This window comes from Chrysochloris asiatica, unplaced genomic scaffold (assembly GCF_000296735.1).
Source record: "Chrysochloris asiatica unplaced genomic scaffold, ChrAsi1.0 scaffold00142, whole genome shotgun sequence".
In the NCBI taxonomy this organism is placed as follows: Eukaryota; Metazoa; Chordata; class Mammalia; order Afrosoricida; family Chrysochloridae; genus Chrysochloris; species Chrysochloris asiatica.
The window spans coordinates 8268909-8284706 of NW_006408660.1; the positions used below are offsets into that span (position 1 = coordinate 8268909).

General features: G+C 47.1%; 1 protein-coding gene across 2 annotated transcripts in view; it reads left to right on the forward strand.

Annotated features, from left to right (window-relative positions):
• Window positions 1-15798, forward strand: part of MGLL (monoglyceride lipase) — a 186249-nt gene that overhangs the window by 158572 nt on the left and 11879 nt on the right. The window lies entirely within an intron of this gene.

Sequence of the window (15798 nt, forward strand, 5' to 3'; positions counted from 1 at the left end):
GGGTCGATTCTAATTGGTGGATTGTCCAAGCCTGGGTGTGGTCTTCTCAGAAAGGGGAGAAGGAGAGATGTGAAATCTACCAAGCCTCACAGACTGAAAGTAGAGAAGGTGGTCCTTAAGGGAAGTCAGGATGTTGTTGTTGTTGTTGTTAAGTGCCGTCGAGTCGGTTCCGACCCATAGTGACCCTGTATAGGGTTTCCAAGGGTGTAAATCTTTACGGGAGTAGAAAGCCTCATCTTTCTCCCGCGGAGCGGCTGGTAGTTTCGAATTGCTGACCTTAAAGGTCCGCAGCCCGATTCGTAACCACTACGCTAAGGGAAGTCAGGATAGTGGTCTCAGAAAGAGCAAGAATGGATTCAGGTTGGGGGTGCCGAAACTGAAGGGGCTGAGGAGACACTACTGGTGAAGGCCAGGCTTGGAGCCATCAGAGAACGGCAGGAGTTCTGTTCATTCAGAACATAGAGAGCAACAGGTGGGGGTGTGGTGAGTGATACTGAGGTCAGATCATGAAGTGTCTCTAGAGCCCCCTCCTCCAGAAGCCATTGCCCTGGCAAGAACACATCTCAGCCCCCAAGATTCCATAAAAGCAAAATCAATAGAAAGAAATTCAGACAAGGAGGCAAAGCAGTTTTGGAAAAGAGATGCTGTCATTGTTGTCAACGAGTTCATTCCTGTAGACAGCCACGAGGCACAGCGTGGACAACAATAGGTCAAGGCCAGTCATGTGCCTAAAATGCTAGGTGTGAGCAGAGCCCAAACTCCAGAGATTGGGGTTGGTCTATGAAAGTGGTGGTCAGCAAACTAGCCCACCCCTAGCTAAGTTCAAGCCACTCTGTGTTCGTGCCTCCCTGCCCCTTGATTGAGACATTATGTGTGGCAGGTGGGGCTGACCTCATCCTTACAGCAGCCTTTGTGAGGAGGTGCCCTTTTGTGGAGTCAGCCTGAGAGTTTGGGTGGGGTTGGTCCTCAGCCAGGCTTTCTGAAAAAGGGGCCCCTTTGGGTTTGGCACCAGTTGGCAGGAAGTACCCTTGGATATCAGGAAGACACCTGAATGATCTTCAGGATTGAGCTAGTCATTTTGCCACTCTTCTGCCTCAATTTCCCATTTGCCTTAGAAGTTTGAACTTACTTCCCTACAGGCTCCCAGAGAATTCTGGGAGATGGAGGGAAGTTTTAAGGATGCCGCTGTGGACTCCAGGCCCTCAACGTTATCTAGTGAGAGGGCAGCTTGGGGTAATTAGTCAATGCATGTGGAGGAGGGAGATGCTCTACAGCAGGGTCAGGGGCTAATTGTGGAAGAAGGATATGCTGTACAGTAGGGTCAAGGAATGCATGTAAGAGACCAGGCTGGTAAGACAGTTAGGGAGCTATGGGGCCAATGAGCAGCCAGAGGGCATCTGGGCCACCCAAGACATCCACTTTCAACTAAAAACTTTAATTTAAAAACAGTGCTTCCCAAGCCCCAGCCTTGGTCTTTCTGAGAGAACATTTGGATAAAGACAAAACAAAAAGACAGTTCTGTTCAGTGAAAATGCACAGCTTCAAGACCCAGAACGACCAAAGCCAAAACGTGCTGTTTCACTTAATCCTGACAGAGGAGCTCCAGTTAACCCTGGCCACAGATGAGGAAAGAGACTCAGGAAGGTTAAATAACCCACCTGAGGACACAGCCAGTACTGGCAGAACTTGGATTTGAAAGCCCTGGTGTCGGCACCCTCATCCAGCTTGTGTTTATGTCTACGAGACTCATCCTCACCTCCTTGGCTTCATCCATACAGCCTTTGGCTAAGGCTAGTCTCATGTGAGGGTGTCTCAGTGGGAGAGGAGCTGTCCAATGGCCAGCACCCCAAGAATGGCTCATGTCTCACTGAGCATCTCTAGGAAAGCCAATTCTCTTTGCAGCAGATGCGCCAGGACAGCAGTAGATGGGAAGGGAGAAATCTCCCCCTTGGGAATCTCTGAGCAGGCACATCGAGGTGCAAATCCAAGTTGTTTATCTCACTACCTGAAAATAACGTGGATGAGAAAAGATAGAATAGCTCCAAGCTCTCTTTGTTTAAAAGTATCTAATTTCAGAACTTTTATCTCAATTTTGAAATCATGGAAAATTCCGTGGGCGGCTTTCTGGCAATGTGTGAGTCTGCCGTGGCCTCGCTGTGTTCTCACCCTGTGCACCCTCGTCTGTGTCCTGCACAGATGCCCAGCCAGCCAGCCAGGTAACTGGTGTGCTCACTCTGAAGCTTGGCACAGTTCCTGCCTGGAAGGTGGCCCGCTGTGATCAGCAAGGAGCAGGAGGCCCACCCTCCTCTGGGAGCTCCAGCCTGCACCACCCTTAGTCTCCTTTGAACATGCTGCCTGTGCTAAAAATAGCAGTGCCAAGGGGAAAATGTGTTCAGAAAAGGCTCCTCCCGGATGTAAGGCACAGCTTTAGCTAAGATATTTCCCATGGAGCTTGACAGCTCTAAAGGCCTGGAAAAGAAAGAAACAGTTTGCCTAACAAGCTAAGGAAGCGGGCCCTGGAAGGGAGGGAAGGACCCAGTTGGAGGCCAGCACTGGGCAGATGCCCAGGAAGGTAGGCAGTTCTGTGTCTGGGAAGCAGCTGGGTTCTGTGGTCCAAGGTCACAAACAGGGTGTTTGTTGTGGGGGGGTGGGGGAGTGCTGCAGCAAGTGGTCTCAGTACTACCACCCAGTGTTGTCAACACTGCCCACAGAGGACAGGCTCCTCTGGCAAGTATGAAGCCCACAGATGCAAAGCAAGAGAACTGCCCTTATATGTCCTACCATGAACCCTGAAATATGATCACCCGCTCTTCTGTGCCAGACACTATCATCTTCCAGTCTCACCAGGATTCTGGGAAATTAGTCTTCGTACCAGCACTGTGCAGTTTCAGAAGTTTAAGCCCAGAGAGGACAAGTGACTTATCAAGGGACACAGCTCTCTCAACACTGAGCCAGGTGCTCATTTCCACTATAACTCTGGGGACGTAGAAATCGATACACTTAGGGTCCCGATAAGAACAGCAAGTCCCTTCTTCCTGGAAAGGCCTTGGGTGTAGTGCAGAGTTGTTCTCCTGTGAACAGGAGACCAGGGGGACAGATTGCTGAAGGTCTCCCCACTCCCCAACAGTTTGTCTGGTCCAGTGACTTCAATGTGGGATGCACTGCTTTCTGCCCAGCTGGCCCTATGAGCAGGTCATATCAGGGAGGAAAAAGCACCAACACTCGGAGCACAGCCACTGTTGACATGTTGAGGTGGTTTAATCTTACTGAGCCACTTCTTACTCTCTATAAATATCCCTGGATGCCCTCCAAGCTCATCCTGGCTAGTGGATATTCATGGCTGCCCAGCCATATGGTGAGTTCTCTGTTCTCAGGAGCCATGAGTTGCCTTTGATTTCTGTAATTTGATCCTGCACCTTTTCCCCTCCCAGCACCTCACACACCCCCTGTTCAGCATCTTCCTACACGTCCCATAGCTACTGTCTGTGGCCCTCAGAAGGCTCCTGTCTGGTGTTTGAAAACTTGACCATATTTAGCCTTTGACTAATTGTAACCAGAGCTAAAGGCAGATTGCAACATCCCACAGTGGTCCCTGGACCCAATGTCCACAGAACTTCCCTCTGAGAAGAAAAGGACTGGCTCACTTTTGAGACATCTACCTTGGTTACCTGATTCAGTCGGTGCTATCGCTCATGGGTTGTATATATTCCTCACTGTCTGTCGAAGCGCTGAAACTTAACCAATGCCTAAACTAGTGAGCACCCCCAAGGGGCAGCTCCACCGGGGAAGGGGTGTAGTCTGTGAATTGATCTACATGGTTGCTTTAGTCCCTGAACATCCAGGTCCCTTGATCCTCCTCCTCAAATTCATCCTGCACATATCTCTTTCTCCTTTCCTCTTCCGTTGGTTTGGGGAGAAGCAGCTTTGAGAGTCGGGCGCTGGGGAGGCAGAGCTGCTTTCACTATTGTGGAAAAGCTGATGACTCTGCAAAGACGCTGCCTGGGGAACTTATGGCCCAGCACACCCAGCAGGCCTAGCTGCACTTCCTCCCCAGAGAAAAGGAAGAAAACGTCCCTGAGCTAAGGGTTGCATCCCCACTTAGAGCTGAAGACCAGTTCAGATGTGGCCAGCTTACCAGACACAGCCTCACATCAGGTCCACTTGTCCCAAGGTTCTTACTGCCCCAGGCCTGTCCAAGGATGTTTGGCCGCCCCTACTGGTAAAGGAAATCCAAAAAAGAGTCATAATTTTACTTTCCCTCCAATTTTAATTATGACACTTCTCAAACCTGTACAACAGTTGACTAGTACCCATCTCTAGATTCACCCATTGCCAACAGCCTGCCATGTGTTTTTGTGTACCTGTATAGGAGAATTTCAGCTAGATCATTTGGGCTGAATCACCAGAAAATAAGTTGTAGAACCACTATCCTTAGCTTCTGAGGACTTCCGCATGTACGGCCCAAGAGCAAGGACACAGGATGAGGGTCTTCCCACACAATCACGTCCCCTCCCCTAGTTTTGCCTCCTTCATATTGCAGTTTCCTCCTTTGTCATTACCTTTTGCTTTTAAGGCAGCAGAGTGCATGATTTTGCTGTTTCGTGACCACCAGTTATGAAAGGGACCCTGCAACACCCAGGAAATTGTTCTTGTTTCTCTCGTTATTTCTTCAGACCCAGGCCTGAGAAGGCAGCCATGGTTGGTATGGGTGGTTGGAGAATGTGATGACTGCCTTTTCCCTTCCCTCTTTGGCCATATGTAGGCTGTGTCTGTGTCCCAGGCTACATTTCAGGGACCCCATGCTCCACATAGGCACAGGAGGCAGACTTTCTGAAAGCCCCCAACACGTGGAGGCAGGCTAGTGTAAACCAGGCAGGCCCATGTACCCAGGATGACAGCCAGCTCCTTGCTCACAAAAGCCTATATGAGAACATCCAAGAGTACCAACTTTAGTAGTAGAATGTCACTCTTGGAAAAGTGTGCTCAATCAGTCACATGTCCTTGATACCGGCTTCACAGATTGCATATAAACTAGTTGCCACTGAGCCGATTCCATAGGTGCACTGAATAGTACTTTTATATTCCTGGCTTCAAATCCTTAGTTAGTGCAAATGCTTTGCACACTTGACTCCTAACGTAAAGGTTGGCAGTTCAAAACCATGCTTGGAAGAGGCCTGGCAGTCTATTTCTGTAAAGACTGTAGCCAGAGCTCTGCAACACAAGGAGCATCATGGGTAAGAGTCAACTCTTCAGCAGCAGGGCTAGATTTAGGTTTATTTCCCTGCATGGTGCAAATGGTTAACATGTTTGTTGCTAACCAAAGGTTAGCAGTTTGAATCTACCTAGCGGTGCCTCAGAAGAAAGGCCTGGAAATCTGCTTCAGAAAAATAAGTCAGTAAAATATTCTCGGATCGCAGTTCTCCTTTGGCACACAGGCAGTCACCGTGAGTTGGAGCCAACATGGTTCAGGTCTGTTGGGTTGTCCTCAGAGTTGGGAGAGGGGCATGAGACAGAGAGACACAAACATGGAGAGGACAGGCAAGTGCCCACAAAACAAGAGCAGGGGGTGGGCAGGGGGAAACCTCAGGAGCAGCTTCCAGCTTGTACCTCCAGATGGCGTCTGGGTGGAGAGGGGGTTTCTTGGAGGAAGGCTGAGTGTAGAAAGTGAGACAGCTAAGGAAAGGGCTTGAAGGCTGCAGGCCAGTTGTTCAGAGTCATGGAAGAAGGTGAAGGGAAGGGGAGAGCAGAGGCATGTGCCTCCTGGTCTGTGCTTGGACTTGGCCCTGCAGCCAATGGAAAGCACAACACTTTGCAGTTGGGAGGAACCTGTGGGTTTAAAGACTAAACTTGGGCTGCAGCATGCCAGAGGGTGGAGAGTGATGCCCCAGGGCAGCTGGCAGCAGTGGCCCAAGGGGAAACCAGGAAGGCCTAGGAGACAAGGGCCCAGAGGACAGAGGCAGACCCTTCCTGGTGTAGAGAACATTTCATAAACCCAGCTTTCCAGAGTACACCCCATGCTAAGCCACAGGGACATCTTACGCTCTCCAAAGAGCTCACTTTTGAAGGCTTTTCTGCTTTCTGGCTCAGTCATTTTTTGTTGAGTGAAGTAACAAGGGTAGTTCCTGAGTTCCATTCTGATTGTGTGCAGTCTAGCTCCTTGGCCACCAGACCCTGGCTCCGAGGCTAGGCTGGGCTGAAAATACAATCTAATTCCCCTCTGTTGAAAATGGATGGATTAAGAAAGATCTAAGCAATAAGAGGAAGGAGGTGGGAATCCTAGGATAGGTTCTAAGGCACAGGGGGAAAGGTGAGACTTACATAGAAAACAAGGAGGAGAATGGAGGGGAGGAGGGATGTAGGCACGTAAGTGTAAGAGCAGAAAGTGCTAGGGGATCATATTTCTCTGTGACATGAGAAGCAGTGTTATATGGGAAGGGAGCCTGTTTGTCCAGTTACACCTCCCTCCTCCCCCATCTTTGACAGGCAGATAAGGACGGAAACCTCAGGGCCTCCCAAGTTACTGCACCATCTGTATGGTACAAATACTTATGGTCCTCACCAAAGATACCTCCTTTCTTCTCTGGTGAGTTGTGGGGCTGCCCCCCACCTGGCCTGGCTCTCACAGACCACTGGGCTTGCTTTTCCTCCCATTTCCTTCAGACAAAGTGGACGGAGCACAGTGATTGCTTCAGAATATAGCCTGTGGAGCAGGCGGCCTGGGTTTCTAACCTGGCTCCACCTTGCACTTGAACTTGTGTGACTTGGAGGAGTTACCTAAGCTCTCAGTTTCCTCATTTGTAAATGGTACCAATAATAATAGCTCTTACATCATAGGTTTCCATGAGGATTAAATGAGCAAACACAAGTAAAATACTAACGCAGCTCCAGGTAGACTGATAAGCTCCATGAGTTTGCTACTTTCAATCATATTCTAATTAGAAATGAAAGGTTGAATTTTATCTCAAAGCAGAGTGGAAAAAACTAGGTCAAGCAATATGTCTGTAGGAGTGGTCACAAGATTTTGTTCAACTGAGAGTTGAAGAGGGCTCCCAGCTGTGGTTGCAGCTGTATTGATGTACTCTCGTGCAGGGTTCATGCCCACAAAGAGCCAGTGTTCAAAGGCAGATGCTCCCGTTGGCATGTTCCCGAAGCTGTCAAGCTCACATTAGCTGAGGGCCCTCAGAACCCCAGAAAGACGGGAAGATACCCCAGGTGGCCAGGAAAATATTGGTGGCTTGTGAAACTTAGCATACAAGAGGAACCTTTGAGGTCGTCTTAATGGAGAAGCTGAAGCCCAGCAAAGAGTAGGCCCCCAGATGCCTGCAGAAGAGAACAGCTCTTCAGAGAGCTACCCAGAGTCACGTCCAGATGCCACCCCCAAAATAAGCCATCACAAAAGCCACTGGGAGCTGACCCTGGTCTGGCACTGCCGTAGCAGTATCTCAGGTCACCTCACCACCATGCTGGTCACCGCCAGCACTCTCCACCCCACTCCACAGATAAGCAGGCTGAGTATTGGAAAGGAGTCTTGTCCAAATCGAACAACTGGCTTGCCACATCCCTCCTGGCTTCCTCTCGTTACTTATCTACCCCCAGAGGTCCTGGTGTGGTGCTGTAAGATAAGCACTGGACTGCTAACCACAGGGTCAGCAGTTCAAATCCGCTAGCCACTTCTTGGAATCCCTATGCAGGGTTGCTCTGAGTCAGAACTGACTTGACAGCATTTAACAGCAGCAGTGGCAGAGGTCCCAAGTTCTTTTAAGGTAAAATGGCATGGAAGGAGGCATCCCCAGAAACCAGTCATCTGTCACGAAGATGCAGTCCCTGTGTCTGAGGGCTGCAGCTGGGACCTCCGCAGACACTGTTCTCAGCTGGTGGGAGCAGTTGCCACCTAATAAGATGTATTGGGAGAGGGGGCGGTAGGATGTGTGTGCAGAAGAGGGGGCCAGAAACTTGGCCTTTGCTTTGTTTGTTTTAGTCAAATAAGTTATTTTCAGATAATTGTAGATTCACATGCAGGTAACAAATAATGAGAGATCCTGTTTACACTTGCCTAGTTCCCCCACCCCAAGGTGACATCATGGAAAATTATATACAAGGTGTCCACCAGGATGTTGGACATTGGACATTGATACATTCAAGATACACAGCATTCCCATCACCACCTGCATCCCTCATGTTACCCTTTTATACTCACACCTACGTGCCTGGGCGCCCACCCTCATCCTCTCCTCACTCCTGTTGTTATTTGCTGGTAGCGTAGTGGTTACGAATCAGGCTGTGATTTGCAAGGTCAGCAGTTCAAAACTACCAGCTGTTCTGTGGGAGAAAGATGAGGCTTTCTGCTCCCGTAAAGATTTACAGCCTTGAAAACCTGTACAGGGTCACTATGAGTCAGAACCGACTCCACGGCACATAACAACAACGATCTGTCAGTTCTGACTCAGAGTGACCTTGTGTAGAGCTGAATGAAACACTGTCCAGTCCTGCATCAACCTCACAATCATTGCTGTCCACCACTGTTTCAACCACTGTGCCAGTTCATCTCATTGAGGGCCTTCCTCTTTCTCACTGACCCTCTACTTTACCAAGTATGATGCCCTTCTCCAGGGATTGGGCCCTCCTGATAACATCAAAATATTGCTCAAAGTCTCGCCATCCTCACGTCTAAGAACATTCTAGGCTGTACTTCTTCTAAGACAGATTTATTCCTTCTTTGGGGCAGTCGTATTCTTTTCCAGTATGGTCATTCAAAGGCATCATTGTTTCTTTTGTCTTCCTTTTCCGTTGTCTAGGTTTTGCATATGAGGCAATTGAAAATACCGTGGCTTCAGTTAGGTACACCTAACTCTCCAACGCTTTTTAACGATGTCTTTTGCAGCAAAATTGCTCAGTCATTTGATTTTTTAACTGTTCGTTCCATGATTGTTGATTGTGGGTCCACATAAAAAGAAATCCTTGATAACTTCAATCTTTTCTGTTTATCCTGATGTTATATAGTGGTCCAGTTGTGAAGATTTTTTGTGTTCAGGTGGAAGTGTAATCCATACTGAAGTCTGTATTCTTTGAACTGTATCAGTAAATGCTTCAAGTCCCTTCTCTTTCAGCAAGCATGTTTATGTCATCTACAATTCATCTAGCTTGTTAATGAGTCTTCTCCAATACTGATGCCAAGTGCTTCTTCAAATTATTTGCTCAGCATAAATTTTCTTCTATTATTTGCTCAGCATTGTTGTTGTTGTTAAGTGCTGTCGAGTCAGTTCCAACCCACAGAGATCCTATATAGGGTTTCCAAGGAGAGGCTGGTATGCTTGAACCGCTGACCTTGCAGTTCAAACCAACCTTGCAGTCCAGTGCATTAACCCACAGCACCACACCAGCACTCATACAGACTGAATAAGTGTGGCAAAAGGGTACAATGCTGATTATACCTTTCCTGATTTTAAACCATGAAAAATATCCCTTGTTCTGTTCAAATGATTTCCTCTTGGTACAAATTCCATGTGAACACAACTAAATGTTCTGGAATTTCTATTCTTTGCAATATTATCTGTAATTTCTTATGAATTGCACATCAAATGTCTTTGCCTAGTCAACAAAACACAGATAAACATCGTTCTAGTGGTCTCTGCTTTTATCCAAGCTCCATCTGATATCAGATATGATAGCTCTTGTTTCATGTAGTCTTTTGAATCCAGCTTGAATTTCTGGAAGTTCCCTGTCTATGTATTTTTCCAATTGTTTTTGGATTATCGTCAAACAAAATTTTACTTGTGTGCAGTATTCGTATTGTTCTGATCATTTCCACATTCTTTTGGTCCCTTACCCCTGGCAATCCTCATCTGTTCTTCTTTTCTAAAATTTGTCATTTCAAAATGTTATATTAAACATTTTGAAATGACATTGAGTCGTGTAATATTAAATGAATGAATGAATGAAATGAATCATGTAGTATGAAACCTTTTGGAATGTGCTTATTGGTCTTTGCTTTTTTTTTTTTTTTTTAATTGAGGTGCCATTCATACGATCATTGTTGTTGTTAGCCGCCTGAGTCAAGGCCACATTACAGAATAGATCTGCTCCACAGGATTTTCTGGGCAATAATCTTTATGGAAGCAGATTACCAGGGCATTTCTCCTGCAAAGGATTTGAACTGCCAACCTTTCTTTCAGTTAACAGCCAAAAAACCACCTACACCATCCAAGATCCTGTAGCAAAATGAACATGAAGTATATGTTCCAGCAGCATGGAATGCACTCACATCCAGTCCCCAAACACTTTCATCACCTCAAAAGAAAACCCCGCTCCCACTTAGCCATTACACACCCCATTGCCCCTCAGTCCCTGCCACCACCTACTAATCCACTTTCTGTCTCTCTAGATTTGCCTATTCTGGACATTTCATATAATGCAGGTTTTGTGACTGGCGGCTCTTGTTTACACTGCTTTCAAGCTTCCTCCCTAAGGCTGATACCATGGCATGGTGTCTGTGTACCTCGTCTCTTGATAGATGTTTGGCTTCTTTCCCCCTATGAGCCATTGTCAATAGTGCTATTACTTGTACGCAGTGGTTAAACACGCAACTGCTAAGCAAAGAGTGTGTGGTTTCAATACACCCGCAGCACATCCACAGGAAAAGCTCTGGCAGTATGTTCCATCAAGATTTCATTGTTGTGATTGTCATTGAGTCGGTTCTGTCTCATAGCAACCCTGTATTGGGTTTCCTAGGAGCGGCTGGTGGGTTTGAACTACCAACCTTGTGGTTCAAACTGACCGCACAGTCCAGTGCTTATCCTACAGCACCACATGACAGGACTCCTCCATAAAACTTACAACCTAAAAAAACCTTATGGGATATTTCTCCTCTGCCTGTAGGGTGGGAATGAACCAGATTGATGTCATGGTACACAGCTGCTGCAGTGGGTATGAAGTCCTCTCTCAGTGTAGTTTTAATTCACATTTTCCCAATGACATCTCTTCATATGCCTATTGGCCATTTGAATATCTTCTTTGGAGAAATGAATATTCAAGTCCTCTGCACATTTTGTTAATTAGTTTGGCTTTTTGTTTAGGTTTCTATATTCTGAACACTAGACCCTCATCAGATATGTGGCTTGCATATGTCTTCTCCCATTCTGTATGTAGGTGGTCTTTGATTTTAAATGGGCTCATTTGCTCTGGAAGAGAGGCCCGTCCATCTCCTTCCTGCACTGCAGGACACATTTCTGTAACTCACACACAAAGATGACTTTTGGAGCTGTCAAGTCAGTTCTGGTTCAGAGTATAGGGTTTCTAAAGAGTGACTGGTGGGTTTGAATTGCCAACCTTGAGGTTAGCAGTCCAGTGCTTATTCTATAGTACGACACCAGGACTCTCAAAAAAGCAAAGGTTGCCATGATTGGGTCAGAATGGCCCTTTGAGGAGTCTGAGTCCCAGGTCCCCTATCTGACACTGTCGATACAAGTGCAGAAGGGAACCTGAGGCCTGGCCCCGTGATGCCGGGCATCCAGCCAGCCTGCTGGCCCCAGTGCTCCTCCTGCTCCTCACTACCGCAGGCTACCATTCACACTAGGGGCCTGCCCTTTTCCCCAGACATCTGGCTGCTCCCTTCCCTCTCAGGCCCAGAAGAAACCATTGTGTAAACCAGGCTTACGTGATCAGATGGGTAAATAGAGCAAAGATCAGGAAGCCTCATGGGCTGTCAGAGCAATTAAACCTGTGAACAAATTCCCAGAGGGGCCTCATGTGCCTGGGACCCAGCAGTAAGTGCTGGTTTTATGGAAAGGGGCGTTGGGAGCTCTGCCCTTTGTGCAGTCATTTGGCTCACCACGGGGCGAGTTGCTCTCCATGTGACATGCAATCCTTCAGAAGCCCTGTGAGGGTGTGGACCAGGCCACTGCTGCCTACAGTACCAAAAATAACAGTGGCTGTACAGAAAGTTGACCTTTCCACTTGATACCAAATGTATCCCCATTCAATGCATGTCCCAGCTGATGGAGAAAGGGGAAGGGAGGACAAGTCCTTAACTAGAAGGTTCACACAGCACGACTGTTCCCTTTCTATTGGCCAGACTTGGTCACATGGCCACACCTAGCAGCAAGGAATGCTGGGACATGTCACCTTCATCCTAAGGGTGGGCCACTCAACTAAACATCCTGTGTGGAGAACAGACAGGTTATTAACTTGTCTGTCTCTTAGTTTCCTCATCTGTAAAATGTGTTATAATAGCCATTTCTCGTCCAGGGTGGCTATGAAGCTTAAATAAGACGCCCTCAGTGTTGAGTCCAGGACAAGCTCAGAAATGGTTGCCATCAGGTGTTATAAGTTGCCATCGAGTAGGCTCCAATTCATGATGGCCCACAGGCAGCAGAAGGAAACCTTGCTGGTCTGGTGCCAGCTTGATGATCATTGGTAGACACATAGCCATAGTTTTGGCCATTGTGCTTTCTGAGTGCCTTCCAGCCTAGGGGCTCATCTTCCAGCACTGTGATGTATAGGGTTTTCACTGGCTAACTTTTGGAAGTAGATCACCAGGCCTTTATTCCTAGTCTGTCTTAGTCTGGAAGCTCCGCTTCAACCTGTCCACTGTGGATGACTTCACTAGTATTTGAAATACTGGCAGCATAGCTTCCAGCATCATAGCAAAAAACGTGCTGCCATAATATGGGTGGGCAATCAGAAATGTTTGCTGTTGTTATTTTTGATTAAGTGAGATCGCACATGTAAAGCCTTTGTAAAGGGGGTGCAGTTATGTGTCCAGCAGATGCTAGTTGTTCCTGCTCTTGCTGTTGTCAGTGTAGGGATGCACCAACTCCCAGCCAACACACCCTCGTGGAGGCTACCTGCTTTCCTCCGAAACAGGCCCTTGCCCTGTGGCTGTAGCCCATGTGCCGGCCCGGCTCAGCCCCCAGCAGATGGCTGGCCTTGCAGGAGTCAAGCCAGCTCAGCTGTAGAAAGTTGCTAATCCCTCTCCTGTGGTGTTTCACAAGCAGTCTGGTTTGCATGCCTGGTCCCAGCATGGACAGGACTGAGGAATAAGAGCTGAGAGGTAACCCCAGGACAACTGCCCCTCTTGGTTTGGTTCCAGATTCTAGCCGAGGCCTGTGGGTCACAGAAGGGGGATGCAGCTCACCTCGGAGAAATTCTGGTCAGAACACAGGTGACACCCTCCCAGCCTCAGAGGACAGCCAGAGGCACGTTTCCTTGCAGCATTTCTGCTCCTGGTTCATGTCCTCCCAGACTCCTGCCCCACCCTGGCACCATGGCACGTCTCTGCCAACCTTCAGTCTATAGCTTCTTGACAAGGAGAAGAAAAGTGGCCTCAGATCTGCCCACTTGGGCCCCAGAGACTTCTAGAAACATCTCACCCAGACATGGGTCAGGTGATGCCCTGAACTGCCCCATAGACATAGAAAGAGTGAGGCCACAGCCAGAGATGCAGGGAGAAGCCGCCCCACAAAAGCTGGCTGGGTCAAAACAGCTTAGTACTGGTACAATGAAAGATACACTGATCAATTGAACAGAATCGAGAATCCAGAAATTAACCCATACACATACAGCCAACTGATTTTTGACAAAGTACCTAAATATATCGCATGGGGAGGTGATAGTCTCTTCAACAGATGGTGCTGGCAGAACTGGAAAGTGATATGCAAAAGACTGAAACAACACTTCACCTCAGGCCTTATACAAAAACCAACTCAACATGGATTAAAGACCTAAATGTGAATCAAAGAATTAGGAAGGCCATCAATGAAAAAGTAGGGACAAATGTGTGGGCACTAATTCAGATAATACACAGACTACCAAACATTTTGAAAACTACACAAATAGAAGTAGACAAAATAGATGATTGGGACATACTAAAAATTAAAAACTTATGTGCATCAAAAGACTTCACCAGAAGAGTAAAAAGGTAACACACAAAATGGGAAAAAATCTTTTGCAATGACACATCAGACAAGGGACTCATTTCTAAAATATATAGGAAACTACAACACCTCTACAAGAAAAAGACAACCCAATTAAAAAATAGGCACAGGACACGAACAGACACTTCACCAAGGAAGAGATCCGGGCAGCCAACACATATGAAGAAATGTTCACAATCACTAGCCCTTAGAGAGATTCAAATCAAAACAACAATGAGCTATCATCTCACACCAGCAATAATAGCAAAGATCAAAAAAGTAGAGGACAATAAATGCTGGCGGGGATGTGGAGAGACTGGGATGCTCCTGTATTGCTGGTGGGATTGCAAAATGGTCCAACCTCTCTGGAAAGCAGTCTGGTGCTTCCTCAGAAGGTTGGAAATAGAAATACCTTTTCATTCAGCAATTCCTCTACTTGGTATTTACCCACAAGAAATACCAGCCGTAACACGAGTAGATATATGCACACCAATGTTCATCGCAGAACTATTTACAATAGCAAAACGATAGAGACAGCCAAAGTGCCCATCAACTGAAGAATTGATAAACTGTGGTAATACACACAATGGAATATTATGCTACCTTGAAGAATAACGAGGAAGCTGCAAGCCACCGCATAACATGAATGAACCTTGAGGACATTATGTTGAGTGAAATTAGTCACAAAAGGAGAAACACTGCACAGGACCACTACTGTAAAAGACTAAGAAAAAGAACCCATACTAAAAGGGAGGGTTCTTAGCTGCTTACTGGGACATGGGGGGTGAGGTGAGGGGAGGGAGGGGAAGGTGGATCGCAGGGTAGGGAACAGACACAGGATAGTTTGGGTGTTAGGGAGGGGGCAATACACAAGAAGGGGGAGGGGAATGGAAGAACAAAGCAGACGGGAAAACAGTTAGGCAGGTTTGCATGGAGTAAGTGGGACAGAGGTAAATAATTATGTATGCACAACCTTGGAACAACAGGGCTCTGGAATACAGGGTTTGAGACATGGTTGGAGTGGGCAAAAGGGGGGAAATAATGTTAAGATGCTTGGCTGTCTTCTGAATCTTGGTTTCCCTGGCATACCATAATAAAATAAGACACTTGATGGGGAAAGAAAGGAATAGCCAGAAATATCACCATAGAAAGCTTATAAGTCCGTCTGATGCCTATAACTGATTGGCATACCTAAAATGGGGCTACAACATGCCCAGTGAAGGAGGCTTCCTGCGGAGTCTCGGCATTACATAAGACCATAGGTGGAATCTTGAAACCCATCCAGAATTTTCTGAAGTGGGAAATTTCCAATTCAAAGGACAAGCATACCAGCCTGGAGCAACTAGAAGAACAGAAGATACTTCTTGAAAGAAAGATCGAGGGGGGTGGTTGACTTTGCAGTTTAGGAGCAGAGGTCCCTGGGACCATGAAGGGAGAAGAGCAGAGAGCAGGACCCTACCCAAAAAAGCAGTGATGCCAGAGATGGAGGCAGAGATGATGACGTGGAGAGATCTAGCAGCTTGGGACTCTAGACTCCAGAGAGGGAGAAGACTGTATGCTGATGACTGCGGGGCAGGCTTGTAGTGTGTACACTTTGGTTGGTTGGTGATGCATGGAGGGGATTGTAACCATGGCAGTGAAACAATATACGATAGGATGAATGTAAAGCTAATGTTCTCCCATGTAAACGATCACATAATTCACAGTAAAATTTTTTTAAAAAGCTGGCTGGGCCAGGGAAAAAAGAAATGTCACCTACAAAGGCAAGCAAGTCAGATTAAGCTCGGATCTCTCAGCAGAAACCATGCAAGCAAGATGGCAATGGGGAGACATATATAAAACCCTGAAAGAAAAAAATTGCCAACCAAGAATCCTTTATCCAGCAAAG